The sequence below is a fragment of the Rhodnius prolixus genome, unplaced genomic scaffold, assembly GCF_049639745.1.
Source record: "Rhodnius prolixus isolate KJV_2025 unplaced genomic scaffold, Rpr scaffold_13, whole genome shotgun sequence".
NCBI lineage: Eukaryota > Metazoa > Arthropoda > Insecta > Hemiptera > Reduviidae > Rhodnius > Rhodnius prolixus.
The window spans coordinates 13841074-13857593 of NW_027411583.1; the positions used below are offsets into that span (position 1 = coordinate 13841074).

The window sequence follows — 16520 nt, forward strand, 5'->3', positions numbered from 1 at the left end:
CTCTTTGACTCCCCACCATTTACTAACAACAACATTTTTTGAAATTTTATTAATTTTAATTTAAAATAAAATAATATTATAATTTGTTGTAATTACTTGTAAACCCAAAAGTACGTAAATAGAAACTGCGTCCTAAACTGATTTCCAAACGACAGTATTAGCCTTGATTCAACGGTATGCAGCCGTACTAAGGGTCTAATTAATCGGGCAGTTAGGAGTCAACAACTGTAAGGGTTCCGACCTTCTTGCCGCCTAAAACTAAACAATCGATTAAACAATGATTTGAATGTCGATGGAAATAATTTAAAGTGAGTTTACACGATCGATTGAAGTAAGTTTAATTAACCTAACATATGTCCGCAGTTTTCCGCTAGTTTTTCCTAAACTTTTTCTTACTGTTAGCAGAAAAAGGATTTATTGTAATGGTGCAGCTTTTCTATTCGGACTTAACGCCAGGAATATCGATTTTTCCAATTTGTTGTGCTCGTCTCAAAAGACGGCTGTTACGATCTTCTTTAAACTGTAAGGCGTAGAACTTTTACTTAAAACATTTTCCAGAAAACTTCTATGAAGGTTCACTTCCGGAAGATTGGTTAGGGTTCCCTCTACAAACGAGTAAACAGACTATTGTATACAGACGATATTGAAGGACTATAACATGGTGGCAACACTGAGACACATTTTGGAGGGAACACTGAACCCCACTTCTTCCCAGAAGCTGTATTACCTCGGAAAATATGTTACATCAAGCTGATTGTAATCAGCCTGTGAACTTTAAAGAAAATCGTTGACATTTTGGAGAAAATCTTAACAAAAAATGGAAAATTATTTCGAACACAGAGGGCCCCCTCAACACGCAGATATTTCTAGGAAATCTGTAAACTGCACTAAAAGTGATACAGAAATTGAAATTATCCACTTCTTATTGCGAGGGGTCCTGTTTTTGTAAATTTAATGTTGGGAAAATGATAATTAGTGACTAGACCATTGTGTTTAGAATGGGGTAATTAGTGTTCATGTAATTGGGCAATATTCTCTAACTAATTGCGGAAACGAGACAATCCTCGGATCTGAGGAAAGTTTTATTTAGTTTTTATATCTGATTGTGTCACGACTTGCAGCTATTACGTCGAACAATCACTCGCAAAACAATAGGTGGTGGAGGCGATTAGTTCTGAATGGGTCTTATGGTGCCTGATTCTCTCTGTCTGCATTCAGAAACCATTTTTAGCGGCAGACGATTGTAATCTTGAAGCTGAGGATCAGGGCAGCTCAAGTCTGGGTCGGTATATGGCCTTGGTTTGATTGCTGTTCTGGGTTTTGCAGGCTCCAGTAGGGCTTCGCACAACTTAGGGCTAGCGCCCTTTCCACAAACAGGAATAGGACTTCAGATAATACGTTTCTGGATTTTTGTTGAAATTTTGATCTCGAGATTGTCTCAATTCAGAAAATTTAAGCACTACGTCAGTTTAGCCGTTTGCCTTGCTTAATGCTTGCATTTGGAGACTTCTTGTAACCCACAGTTCGGTTTGTTAGCGCACAACATATGTGTTTCTATTTTAGAATAACTACCATGTGATTGGTGTGTTAAGAACTTTATTAGTATTCAGTTTTGTGGTTAATTTGGTATCTGGTTTTGGATCCGGAGAAGCAGACAAAATGTGGTAAATGCCATATTTATTGTTAATTTGTTAGCATTTATTATTCCTTATAAGTACAAAAATATTTATTGTTTATAGAAACGAGTTGTTAGTTATGTTGAATATAGCTATAGTTGAATGGATGGATAGCTATAGTTGAATAAACTCCGTTGCACATAATTCTGGTGTTTGATCTGGATCCAATAACACGGTTCGATCCCATCATGCTTTTGTTAGCTTCATGTTCTGAGAATCCTTGATGAACAGAACATAATTAAAATATAATCCAAAATCCGGCCATTGTACACAATCACAATCAATTAAATCAGCATTGCAATTAAATTACTTAATGTAGTTTCCAATTCATAATAACAGTGTAAATTATGATAAAAATACAGGTGACGAATAAAGCTCAAGAAGGGTGTTGCGTTTGTGCAGCATGTAGTAAACAACTGACAGACGATACGCAGTAAGTGGCAAAATGATGCAGTAATCGTGTTAATATTACGTAACACCTACTTGCAGCCAGATTTCTTCATGTTTAGTTTTCCTATTTTACAAACAAACAGGTTGATATTGAAAAGGAAGCATGGCTGTCCAGATATTTAGTTGGATATTCTGTTATTATTCTTCAAAAAATAATCAGCTCTATTCTGAAGGATGTAATTAAAGCAAGTGTACATGTAATTAAATAAATAAACATAGTTACTGGTTATTAATATGTATTGAAAAACAGACTGGTGTCAAAACACTCGCATGACTTCCTGTTTAATGTCACTCTTGAAGTGCTCATAGAAACTTCCTTCACAAAGTGGGCATTACAAAATATATGGTTAATATTACGCATTTTGGCTTACACCAACGGGGTCACACTATCGTGATATCTAACCCCATATCGCCCCAAGAACTGCCCTAAAAACGGATTCTAATGGTAAACTTAGTCAAATAAAAATAGGAAACAAAATAGAATGTATATATTTAGGTTGCCCTCACTTTGGAATTGGATTTCTGGAACGAAGGAAAATTTAGGGAATAACAGCTGGAATGACCATAATATGTGGGATGCCGAAGCAGGATTCTTTGCTCTGTGCAGTAATTTTAGGTTCAAAGTTCAGAAAAAGTGATTTCGATCCACTAAGGTACTATTTACACGCGAACCGTTGTATTCAAGTTCAGTTGACTGCGTAGTTCAAAAAGACTGCATTCTAGTTGACAGGCTGGCCATTTAGTTTACTTAAATTTCCCTAAAACTAATTTGTTTGGTTTACCAAACTGATCTTTGCGCCACAAACTTCTTTTTGTTCTTCAATTTTTATTTATTTATTTATTTTAATCCCTTGGTAGTTTTGGATAATTTAATACAGCCATTGGGGTGAATTATTCTCTAAAGTTATACCAGTGTTCAGAACTCTAGCGAATGTTTTTTTGAGTTCCGTCAGCCCTAAAAGATCTCTATAAACTGTACCAGAATGGAAGACATAGGCATGGCGAAGAAATTGCTTCAATTCTATTAATTAGAACGGGCCGCGCGGTCAACTTCTCTTTCTTTCTGTCGCATCTTGTCTGTACCTTAATGGAATCTAATTTTAACCCTTTATTTAATTTGTGGCCATTTGTGGAATTCAATTTGTTAAATTGCGCCGTGATGTATCTAGGTACAGCTGATTTCTCTTGCCAACATAACTGTAAGTTATACTCGTATCACCGATGCTGTGTAGATTTTTTTTTTTTAGCATTTACTAGAATTTTATAAATTTTTGAGGCTACCATAAATACTTTACAAGGTCATTTTTGTTACTTTTTTTTTTCTCACAAGGAAAGTATTACAGTCTTGCCAACTGCACAATTTCGAGTTTACACGGAAGTATCAATTTTTAGTTCGCAAAAGTGATCATTAGATAACGGTCTAGGTTTATTTAAACAAAGTATCTCAAAATGCAGCAAGCTGGAACTTTATAATGACTGAGCTCTAACAGGGGGGCCTGACTGATGCATAACGTTCTGAATCTCTCCAACGGAAGTATCAGATTACGAATGGATTTTTGTTTTTAGTTTTTAGAAATTTTCCCCTACCGGTTCCGGTGTTTTGATGCAACATTGCTCTAGGAAATTCTCTTAAGGGCGGTTCAGGGGGAGGGCGCAGCAGACTAACCTTTTAAGGACCATTTATTTGTCTCGCAACTTATTGGAAAAAAGAAGGGTTTAATGTGTTGCTAAATTTGTGTGTTCAATGAGAATTCCACTTCCAGAAATACCAACTGACATTTTTGCCGAAAACCTCAGAGTATATCAATCAAAAGTTTTTTGTTGGCAAAGTCGTTTTTGAGTTGTTCCTGTAGGACAACAATTCGAGCTTAAGCATTAAGGAAAAGTCGTGTGAGTGGCCACTCCAGCTGATATTACCGGAAAAGCTGCGAGAATTTTCCACAAACTTGGTTATAACCTCGCCTTGAATACATTCTCCGCGATTCAACAGCTCTAATAATAGTCTTGTTTACGAAATTAATTTACGTACTTGGGGAATTCCCTTTCCCCCAGTGTTGGATGATAATCTACATCCGGTGTATTTAATCTGATCTAAAGCAAGGATTAGTTAATAATAGCTGACCTTATCTGCGGAGTGGAAGCAATTAATGGACCTTCATGAATTTAGTTGGGAAAATCGAAGTTTCCGGAAAATCCGTTGGGGTTTTCTTTTTCTTTATTTACAGCTGGACAGTGTGCAGGAAGTAGACGAGGTCGCACAGATGAGGATAACACCCGCAATGTTGCCCTTGACGAAGTACACTTCCATTGGAGTGTCTTCCTAACTAGTCATCCGCATTATTGAATGAGGGACTCTAGGCCACGGGCGCTTCTAGCAACGCCTAGAGTTTTCAGGAAGTCTGGTAGGTGATGATCAGGATATCAGGGTATTGGCATGGATGAAGAGGCTAGAGTAAGATTTCCTAGGGGGGGGTCAGCTGGATGTCCAGTTCGGTGATTCGGCGGAGGATTTTGGTCTGGGATAACTGGATGCCCCGGGAATTCGCAAGGCTTGAATCACAAACAGAACTCGGTAAAAACTAGAAAAAAATCATTGAGTAAATAACATTTCCGGTTCTCTCCAAATTCTAGACTTTTGTTCGTATAATGTGGCACTTTAGAACTGAAATGGCACATTAGAGGCATCTCCTTTTTTTTTCTTTTTTTTTTTTTTTTAAAAAAAAGCTAAAATTATTCTTGAGTAAATGTTAAAATAAAGACTACACATGTATCTGCAATCAGTTTAATGAGGGAAAATCGATGAACCAGTTTTGGAGAAAATTCCCCCGAGAAAACTGGAAAACTCCGATTCTTTAGAGTGGCACTTCCGGTCAGTATGTATTTCCGGTAAAAACGTACCATCTTCACTATCCTGATACTTCCTGCAACGACAAGAGAGGAAGTAATGTAAAAGAAAAGAAAAGTGCATCGCTCGCTCAAATGATGCAAGTTTTAATTAACTTGCAAATGCTGTGGAATAATTTAAAACAGGAACAAACGAAAACAAAACTAGTGCGTCTGCAATCTGACGAAGCAAATACTTGGAACGCCCTCAATTAGCGTCAAACAATTTACAATCAAAACAATTTACAATCATAACGACTGACGATAATATTCGCAATGTTCAGCACGTAGTAGCGCCATCAGGGGAAACATTCTGACGTCACTAGTCTAGCAAAGTGACACCAGGTCGCTCTGGGTGCATTTCCAAATTGTCAAGATCAGTTGGTGGGCGGAATATTTCTGTTATCCTGATCAGCATAGACTGAATTCTCTCTGCAATTGTTTACTATTTCTCTTGTTGAAACTAATTCCATTCCTTGTTTACTATTTTAGTCGATTATTATTGGAAGAATTTACAATATTTTCCATTTAAACGTAGAATGTAAACAAATGGGAAAAGCTTGGTTTATATTCTCTTACCCTTTGGTAGGAGGTAGTATTGCAATGACGTTTCAAGGCCGAAATGCTATTGTGTGTTAATACAGATTATTTTAAAAACTAAAAGAAGCAGCTGACTCAAACTTGGCACTTCCTTTGAGGCTCAAAACGGAAATTCGTCAACCGAAACTGGCCATTTTATTGAAGGGATTTTTCATTTTTTGGAGGATTTCCTAAAATTGGTTCAAACGGTTTTCTTTAAACTACGTATGCTACACGAATTTTCAAGTAAAATAGTTTATCGTTAGATCTTCAGAGATATTAAACTTAAAGTGCCACTTCAAAACCAGACACTTCACCTACTGCAGAGTGATAACTCTTAAGGGAAGAAGATAATTGCCAGTTTAAGAATTTTTTTTTTTTTTGTTTTATTGCCAACCTTTTGACCTTGGTACTACATAATACTTAATAAGCCTTGAAGATGACCTAGTCCCCGGTCGAAAACTTGGCAACAAAACAAACAAAATTAGCACTCAAACTGGCAATAATTTTTCCCCCTCTTGGACAGTGGCGTAACTAGATTTTTTAGGCCCATAAGCAAATTCTAACTGCGGCGCCCCTACTATTTCTTTTATTTTAACTGTTTATACAAAGGAAAATTATTTTTTAACTTAAGAGCAGAGAATGAAATAGGTATATTAAATGAAACATTAATACATATATTTAAGGATTTTAAATTAAATTTAAATACGAGGATTTTAAAGAAAACTGATTACAAATAAAAGACAAAACATATTTGAATATAGACAAAGTATAAGAAGTTATTTAAATGATTTTTCGTTTAGATTTTGCAGCCGCAAATTTGTCAATTAGAGTCTTCGAGTTTAATTGACTTGCTTCTTTACTCTCAATAGCAATCAATGCTAAATATTTCAGGACGAGAAACCAATAGATGAGGTTACGTGGATGATTATTTAATAATGTTCTTTTGTAGTTATAATTTAATTTTAAATAAATGAATATCTTTGATATTTTAATACTTCTAAACGATATTTATAAACAAAAAAGTTAATTAAATATATGATTTTTTTATAATATAAATGGTAAACAAAATACATTTTTAAAGGGGCCCCCGGCTTTAGGGGGCCCGAAAGCGTTGCTTCCAGTGGCTTCCCTGTAGCTACGCCACTGCTCTTGGATCAATGAATGAGATGGATCATTAGGTAATATTAAAAGTATTTTATAGAATCACAAATTTGAAGTAAATCCATTTCCCGGAAAAGCGACTTTTCCAGTTTAGGTTTCTGGGGGGGGTTTTTCGCTCAAACATATTTTTTTTAGAATCTGTTTTTGGCGATTATTTCCGAATGTTCATACGTACATATTCAGGTGATGGAATCATCGAGTTTGCATAATTTGATTTCCGCTTATAAAGTTTCTGTCCATTGTCGCCACCATTCCAGTGACTTACGACAAATTTCTGTGCAATAATCTGGTTATTCAAAGATCTGAAGATGGAAGAATATCCGAAATATTCGAAACAAAATAAAAGCACGCTATTCTCCCCCTCATCCCACCCCTCCACAACCAGAAGTTTCACTCATTCAAATCTGCCTAGAAAAATGTTTTAAATAAAAGTTAAGTGATGTGCATGTTTAGACATGAAACATACTAGAAAATTGTTGAAGCTATTTCCCAGCAAATCTTTTCAGAAAAGTGAAAAATCTATTTTACGTAGTGGTGGTAGTTCTAAATTGATGGTCGAGTTACAGTCAGCCCCGATCAGGGTGGGGGCTCTACGGAATAGATTATCAGCTTCCTGTGGCTTTCACTCAGGGCAGAACTAAGAAGAGGACATTTGGAGGGAATGCACCATATCGACCATTTGTCGCGATCGCACAACGTCCTGTTACCTAGAACCTAACCGGAAGTAAACATTAATGACAATTAAATAAGCGTTTTAATGATGAGCACATTATTGGCCCAATCTTCAGCCTTTTTAGATGGCGGCAACTGATTTTATTTTTATATGAAGGAGTTCCGACTATTTTTGGCAATAATAATGCCAATAACGAAGCAATTATTTTTTAATTTTAATCTAGTTTTCTTTCTTTGTCTATGAATCTAGGTAAAAGGGCCTAGGGCAGCAAATAGAGGCTGAGCAACTATGGAGATAAGAGCTCACCTTTCTCACAGCCACGATCACACCACCAGGTGGGCTACAGTGACGTCACACTCAGTCACGCCACATTCAGCCAATAGGATGGCTGGCTCAAGTCCCCTCCTACGGCTTGCGGAGAAATAAAGCCAGTTAACATTGTGTACATGAGTTATCATACACACACACACTCACACAATCCGCAGCCTATCTCTACTACATTAACACACTATCACAATAACACACTATTTAGAAATAACTTCCCCCCCTGCCAACGCCTGCCCTATCCCCTCCACTGCTGCAGTGCCGGTATTTCTTCATTCAAAACTTACTTTTATTGAAATCAGTTAGTCTGGAGTCGTCTGCATGCAGGGTGTTAGTGTTAAGGATTCCCGTTCCTTACGTCAATACGATATTTAAATTCAATTAAGTTTATTGTTCAGACTCCATTACTTAATCAAATATTAATTTGAATCGTCTCGCCAGTATTTTAATACAAGAAAAAATGATTACGTGTGTGTAGTTTAAAAAAAAAAAAATTTGTTTTAATTGCAATTAGTATTTATTAATACTTCAGTTCCAATTAAATAAATAATACGAGAGCAAAGGTAATCAGACGTCTGAAGAAAATTACCAATTAAACTTTTGCAAGAAAACAACCACAAATATCTGGAAATAATACAGGTAATATTGTAAATATTTAATTTAAATTTAAATTGACTTAACAATAAAGGGTTACGCAAAACACGTGGGACACGTGGCGTCCTTGGTTGCCATAGTAACGTGGTCAGCGTCCGAGCCAGCATTTTCTGTTGCTCTATACAAAGCACTTCTTTCTTATTGCAGATTAACATGTGGCGATGTTCATAAATATATTGATTCTTACTATCTACTGGATTCGAACTTGGTATTAAACGACACTCTCAATAGGATCTGTAGAATTAGGTTTTGATAATAATCGACTGATTAATGGGATTGAATCGATTTGGATTTGTTTTTTTTAAACGAGATTTGCTCTAAAAACCACTTTTTATAATTTTCTGTAAACTTACATACTTTTATCTGAATCATTTCTTTAAGAACATTCGCTTTAGGAAAGATCTTCGGTAACATGAGAGGCTTGTTCTTCTATTTACTATTTTTCTTAATTGATGTATGGTTTTGAGAAATGTTGAATAAGTCAACTGTGTTTATTTTCAATTTGGTAGCAGATAATTATTTATATATCTAATTCAAGTTGTTCTTTTTCCTCATTTTACAAAGATAACTGTTCCATTAATGTTCGCTTATCAATTTACTACGTAATGTAGAAAGCTAAACCAAGAAATGTACACGTGTAATTCATTCAAAGTGCAAGTTCGCCGGGGAGGCGGGTCTAACCTCTTATCACACGACCTGTTAATTGTCCCCTAACTCAGTAAAAGTTATTTTTTTCTGGGTCAAAACTGACTGACCAAATTTTGTGAATATGTTGACATTATTTATTTTATTTTTTTAAAGTAGCGAACGCAAGTTTTTAAGAATTGTGTTATTGTTTTTTCCTTAAAATGTTTCCAGCGCCACAACAGTGTGTGTGAGACCATAAAATTCATACCTGATGATTCGTTTGTCAGCACAATGTGTCCACAGCAATAATGGCACGAAAATTCGCCTTAAAAAATAGAAGATCTAAGATATAAATGGCGCTCCTTACCCGGCAGGCATCTTTGAACAAGCGAAGCAAGCAAGAGGAGTTTTGATGGTTGCTAGGCAACATCTATTCGTAGGCAAGAAAATTAAAGTCCTTCTGACTCATTTGGGGCTATAGAACAGATTTGGTTCTTTGGAACGAATCCACTGAGGATTCGAAACCTGAGTTAAACCTACTGGAGATTGTGTCAAAGTTGTTATTTTGCTCGTTTTACTGGATAAATTTTTTTTTTTTTGAAGTCCTCTCTGTCCAATGAAGTGGGTTTTTTTACCAAATTGGTTGGTGTGTCAGCAGACAGCAACTCAAAAAGTCAAATCGCAGTGAGTTAAAATTGTTTATATTTACATTAAACGCCACAAATAGAACCGGGCAAGAACATTTTAGAAAAAAGAAAAACGTCTACCGTAAGTGTCACTACACTGGGTCGATTTTTCAGTTTTTTAAGATTTTCTTTCAGAAAAATGGCTTCATCGATTTAATGTAAAATTGATAGCCACCAACTTTTTTTTGCAACGAAAAACACTAAACACTCCCGCAGTTGATAAAAAGTACCGAATTTGAAGAAAATTAAATCTAACATTATTAACATTTACTTCAATCATATCTTTTATTAAATACATGAGGTTGGCTTTCTTATATAATCACTTTTATTCCATAATTACTGAAATTGTCGTATTTAATTAAGGAAGTACGAAAAATAAACATAGAATGCAAAAGTAATTTATCGCTTATTTAGCAGTTTTTATGTCTAATTTTAAATTCTGCATGATTTTCCTTTATTCAATTATTGTTTTTTTTAATTAAGGAAATTTAATGAATTCCTTTAACACTCTCTTACGCAATGGTAGGAAATTAATATTGCTAAGATTTGGTTTAGCAGCCAACACGGGGCTGTAAAAACCGCTCCAATTTACTGAATCGGTCTTTGGTGATTTTCTTGAACATGGTTCGAACGAATCTCTTTAAACTTTGTGTTATAATCGTTCGCAATAAGTGCCCTACTTGGGTATTGTAACCTTTCGTGCTGGTTAACATTTATCAAACGGAAGTACCACGACACTCAATAGACATTCTCTCGCAAATAGCTTTTGGGCAGTCAATTTCGACCAAACATTTCGCCCACTCAGGTTTACTGCTGTTTCCTTTAGCATTTATCCTGGAAAGTACGTTTTAGGACAGTTCTCACGGAGGGATTGGGGTAAGGCTCCCAGTAAGGTTGCATTTCAGTGTAATGTCCGGTTACAAACTGTATATATTGGCAAGAATTACTCATGACTCAAATGTGATATTAGTAAGTCACAGAAGGAGGTGTTGAAGTTACAAAGAAAAGTAAAACCTATAACAGCTGTCACGGCCTTCACAATCTGGATGACCTTTCCAACCATGCACCCCTCTCCTTGGACAGCATGTCCGTCTGTTTGTAGTTACAACTGTTTTACTGTTAGCCTGTTCTGGCCAGTGTTACTAGCTGATCACGTGACCACTACTAGGCTAGTTTTTATTCGCTCATAGGTGTTTTAGCAGAAGTTTTATGTTTGGATTTACTGTCAGCACTAAATGGTAACTGTTATGACCCGGACCTCTGAGGACATTGCCTCATTGGGGCCACGACCTCTGCAATTGTCTCCGCTACTGTCCGATCGCGGACTCCCGGTTAGTTCCTTATTGCTGCCCATGGTCGACCTCTCTCTCTAACAGTTAGGCGACAGAACTGTAATTGATCAAGGCCGAATAATTAGGCTGATCTCTTTTCCAAGGAAACTTGTGATCTGCAGAATAATGGAAACGAAAATCTCTGTTCTTTTAACTTCCAAATTTCTGTTTTAACTCTGGAAATGGCCATTGATTGGATTGATTTTTCAGCATCTCAGAAATGGTTCCATCGATTTTCTCTGAACTTGGCTAACTTATTAGCGGTATTAATTTTTATATGTAAACATTTTGCCCTCTGAAGTTCATTCAAACGGGGTTCCAAAAGTTAAGTGAAATTAAGTCCCTTCTGTAAAGTACGGTTTGAGCGTCTATCACCCACTTTTACACCCTACTAAGTTGCAATGTCTTAACCAATTCCCAGATTTGGTGAATTACAAGTAAAAAACAAAATTTGAAAGCGTAGTTACCATTTCTTCAACCACATTTGTAATCCTGAAATCCCTAACCTTCTTTTTTAGTAAACATTCCAAATTTCAAGGAGATCTAATTACGCAATCGGCGATCAGGAGAATCCGTCTGAATGTTCACACCAGCTTTCCAATCTTCTGTGCAGCGATTACGTGATCAAGATTAATTCAAAATTAATTAAATTCCAAAGACGTAATTTCAGACGGATGTCCTTGGATCAATTTAGTTTTCCATCTAAAAAAAAACACAGAAAAAACAAATCGTGAACAAAGCAAAAAACTATTTCAGGAAATCCCCTGCGAACTTTTATACAAACAGAATAGTACAAAGGTGAACTGGTTCTGTTTAATGTTTACCTGTAGACTAGCCGAGTTCTCTTAGTGGTAAAATAGTTATTAAGATTATTTAGACACTTCATTGAAAGTGCAAAATGTACAGGCGTGTTGTCGCAATGAGAAAAACTGGTGTGAACACTGTGACGACTTCCTGTAACTAACAAAGTCGTATTTCATTTAAAAAAAAAAAACAACCCTCACAGAAGAGAAGTGCCGACAAAAGAATGTTCCGGAATAAATATTCTTGAGAATTAGTGGTAGGTTCATGTGTTAGTAATCAAATCACTATACAAAGTTTAGCAGCAATCTTAAAATACAGAAAATTCTACACAAATCTCTTTGTGGCAATTCGCCTTTATCTCATTAAAGCGGTTATCGTTGGAGTTTCTCTCATTATAGTGTGCAAGAGAAAGAATTGCGTGTGGCCAAACCGACTTTTACTGGAGATAGGGTTTTTTTAAATTTTCGACTTGGTCGCTAAAGGTTAGAGTTATTTAAAATGAGGCCTAGACGAAAGTTGGGGGGTGCCACCAATTTGGATAGATACTTTCTTTGATTCTAAAGGGATACTAGCGGAGCTATGACGTCACGCCTTCATGATTTCCTGTTATCGTGCTGGGAAATATTCAAAATTTTACTAGAAAGTTTAAAAAACTGACACGAAGAGAATTTCTTCATAAAAACTTTTGAAGTTTCATCGATATTTAGAACAAGCGATTTCAAGTTGAGTTGACGTTCTATACTCACGCCATAAAGCAATTATGACGCTGGAATTTCCAATTACAATGTATCGATTATGTCTGTACGTTTAGTTTTTTTTTACGATGGAGAAGAATTTCGTTTCCAAAACCGGAATTCTATAAAATTTAGTTGGCATTTTCTAGTCTATTTTATAGATAGAACTATTAGATGTAGATAGTGGGGGGAAGCCACTGTTTTTAGAAAGCCGGACAGAATGGAGAGTGCCAGCGGTGACTAGATAGTTCAGATTTACACATTTCCTTTGGTCTTTTGCTGTTGTTGGATTTTATCGTTTCTATCGCCCCCCCCCCCAGCCACCGGAAAGAAGAAAACCTCGCGATTGTCCTTACGCAAAGCTTTATTTGATCTTCGGTTTTGAGTGTGCAGGAAAATACATGTCCTTAACTCGAAATAAGGTTCACTCTAGTTGGAAGACGAAGGAAGTTGAAATTTTATAATTTTTTTGGATCACCTCTAACGGGACGCGATCAAACTCTCAAAAACCGGAAGTACCACAAATTTGGGTTTTTCTTTTGGGGGGGGGGGGTTCGTGAAAACGGTTCCAATGATTTTTTTTTTTATAACTTGGTACTCGTTTTAAATACACATCTCGAGCTGTTACTTTTATTTATCACATTTTGTTCGTGAAAATTCCATTAAATATAGGCTTCTCTCAGAAGAGCCATTTCTCTACAGCACGTAGAATTAATCCAAATTTGAAGAAAACGGAAGTGGTGCTCTACTGAATAAAGTTGTTCCCCGATCCCAAAATGTGTTGGGTCTACCATCAACTCGTGTGACGGTTATTTTCCTTTTAATGACGAACATCTATAGGGGTTTGTGCTTTGAGTTTGAAATGCTGCGAAGCCCAAGAGCGTCATGTTTGCTGGCCACAAAGCATGCTGCTACTTACGGAGGACATTCAACTAAAGTAATTGGCAAGATTTCCATTTGCTTAAAGAAGTGCAGAATGTGATTGCAGAGTGCGCTGGAGGCCGATGAAAGCGATGGTAAGTGGGCTAAGAAGAACAATGAACTCCTCTGTGACGGCTGGCATTTATTTTCTTTCTTACCTCATATGTGACGCACTAAACGTCCGTTTCACAGTACTGAAAAGTGATATTTATTCAGAAATTACAATAATTTGTTTTTTCCCTGTTTGCTGACGGAAAAGAGATAAAGCAATCGAAACGTTTATCTTTTTTGCGTACGCAACATCCTGGTAATCGTGCACAACTACTTCGGCATGAGTGCAGGAGATCATGATGCGGGGATATCGAGACGGGTTGGAGCCCCAGTCACTGGGGGGACTGCAGGTAACGAGGAGGTCCATGTGCTAGCTCTTAAAGAATCAAAGAACCACCCATATTCGCTTCTATTCCCAGGGAAATCCTCTTCAAGGATGTTCTGAGAGAATAAACTTCCGTCTAGCGTGCTATTTCTGTACGAATTACATTCTTACTATTTTTATTAGAATAACCAGTTAATACATTGAAATCATCGGGGTTTGACCAGAAATCCACTATTTGTGTGAAGATACTAATTTCCGGAAATTTGGTAGACCGGAAGTGTTTGATGAATGATTTTTTGCCCAAATTTCAAGAAAATAAGTAAATAGAGGTAAGAGGAAGTCATGTGAGTATTTGTAAGCACCCATTACGTCATTAATCAGATTCATTACCCCGGAAATTACCGATTACAGACAGACTGACAACTTTAGAAATAGTTGCGTATTGTGCGTGTTCATAGTGCTTGAGATTGGATGAACTCTTGAGATGTTACAAAAAGCTCATCTCAGAGTGTGGGGAGGGGAGATTTTGAATTACAAAAGGCGCTTCCAAGAAACCCCTCCCTCAATCAAAGATTCTATTTTCTACTACAAAAGAAATAAACATTATAACCTTCCTAGCTAACCTTCTTCTTCAATAGTAAACAATCGTGAGTGACACTAATTGAGATCTGCATTGAGGTAATCACCTCCATTTAACTATTGGACAATTCTGGAAAAATTTACTAAGACTTTCACATAGTTTTCCTCAATTTTTAGTATTATTAAAGAAATGGTTGGAAAAATGTTTGGTTATTAAGAAATTACGTCAAAATTCTTTATTTATTACAATTGCGTTCTTCATCCCTTAATTTTTTTTTTTGAAGACCTTTTAAATAGCTTCCTGCTTACCAATTGGTTTGTGTGCGCGTCTGTCTGACGTCACCGGAACTCAAAAATGAAAAATCGTAGATACTTTGATAAGTTTGATATTTCCTTAAAGTGCCGCCAGGCTAAACTAGGTTATGATCAAAATCGATCTATTGGCACAGCCCATAGAATCAATCAATTCTCCAGTTTTTTGTTTTTCAATTTTCCCCAAAAACTCAGTTACAATTTTCTTTAAAGGTGGAAAACTGATTGCATTCATGTGGATCCATAACTTTCATTTGAAACATTTCCTCAATGAAGTTTTCATTTAAACTGGCACTTTTAGTTACACTTTCTTCTGAAATCCCATTCTAATCACTTAAGCGGAAATTGGAATCTCGCGATCAGTTTGGCTTCCGCACACTGCCTTCTCGGTTAAAGATCCTTTGCTATTTCTTTTAAATTCTTTTACTGCAAATTGATTTCTTAAGGAGGGATGCTGTGACGCCTTCCTTCCCATTTTCTTTTCATTTTAATGAATCGTATTGAAGCTTATTAGTACTTAATTAGCACTCTAGAGGGCTTCACACTCGGTCGTACTTCCTGATAACTGACTTTATTTCAGAGGTTGGATAACTTGTTATTCAATATTCCATAAAATTACTTTGGATCATTGTAGAAGGGAAACGTCACACAGTAATGGTGCAACTTCAAAGCTGTACTTTTGTATAAAAGCACTGACCCCAAGTTTTGAAGTTAAACACTTCCTTAGAATCATCTAGAGAAGGAAATGAGCAATAGAAAGCACCTACATGAACATTAACGAGATATTTAACGCCACGTTTGCTAGAAAATAGCGGGAGAAATAGGAGTTCCTCCAGCGGAGAGAGGCACTTGCAGAGTACATAGCGGACATCCGGCCGCCACAGTTTCCACAGCCACAGTAATCATATGTGCGTGTTCAATAGATTATCTCTCTCTCTCGGAAACCGACATATGTATATCCGCTTTTCATTGACTCGCATAGCTTTTTTTTTCCAACAACTAATTAACAACCAAAATTGAAATAACAAACTTAGATCTCACTAATTGGCCAACATTATCAACATAATGAACAGGTGCGTGACCAGTTCATTTCACTTTTAGGTTATGTTTACAAAAACAAAACAAAAAAAGAGCGGGAGAAGGTTACTCAAACAAAACACTAAATGTATTCAGCGGCTTGTTTAGACTTGAATAAGATTTCCAGCAATGTTGCAGTATTATGGAATACTTGTGCCCTTTGGCAACGGCGGTAATTGTCCTGAAGAGTCGGCTAAAAATGGAGCATTCTGGTACGAAAATTAGAAACCGCAGGAAGACCAAATCGTATATTTAGTTTAGTTACCAAAATGGAAGCTGAGTCCACAACTTCTATTTAAGAATTTTTTTTAGAAAAGTTAGTTTTACGGCTGCTCTGGGCGGAAGTAGCCCATCTAATCAGGTCTGGTTTTGAAACTGCGGTTAAGAATGGTTAGAACAAGTCGTGAGAGTGTGTACACCAATTATCGAGGATTTAATAAAGTCTATTTCCGCGTGGACACGCGATAACTAAAACGATCGCAATATTTGCACTTAGCTCTGTTAGATAGTGAATCTAGGAGCTATTTTAAAAATCGCCTGACTACTTTTTCGGCATCACCTGATACTAAATTCGGGAATAGTGGGGATAGAACAGAGGAACAGTTCGTGCCCAGCACCCGCGCGCGCCTAACAACCATCACGTCATACTTTTAAGTTTTTAATAAAACAA

General features: G+C 36.5%; 1 protein-coding gene across 2 annotated transcripts in view; it reads left to right on the forward strand.

Annotated features, from left to right (window-relative positions):
• The first annotated feature begins 8032 nt into the window (after positions 1-8032).
• The window catches only part of conv (insulin like growth factor binding protein acid labile subunit convoluted), a 32231-nt gene continuing 23743 nt past the window's right edge, over positions 8033-16520 (forward strand). The window contains exon 1 of one of the 2 annotated variants that reach the window (XM_074116476.1): positions 8033-8388. The gene's annotated coding sequence lies outside the window, so the exon portion shown is untranslated. Of the gene's footprint in view, positions 8389-8970; positions 9715-16520 lie in introns of those variants that run through there. The other variant, XM_074116477.1, reaches the window with a different exon arrangement.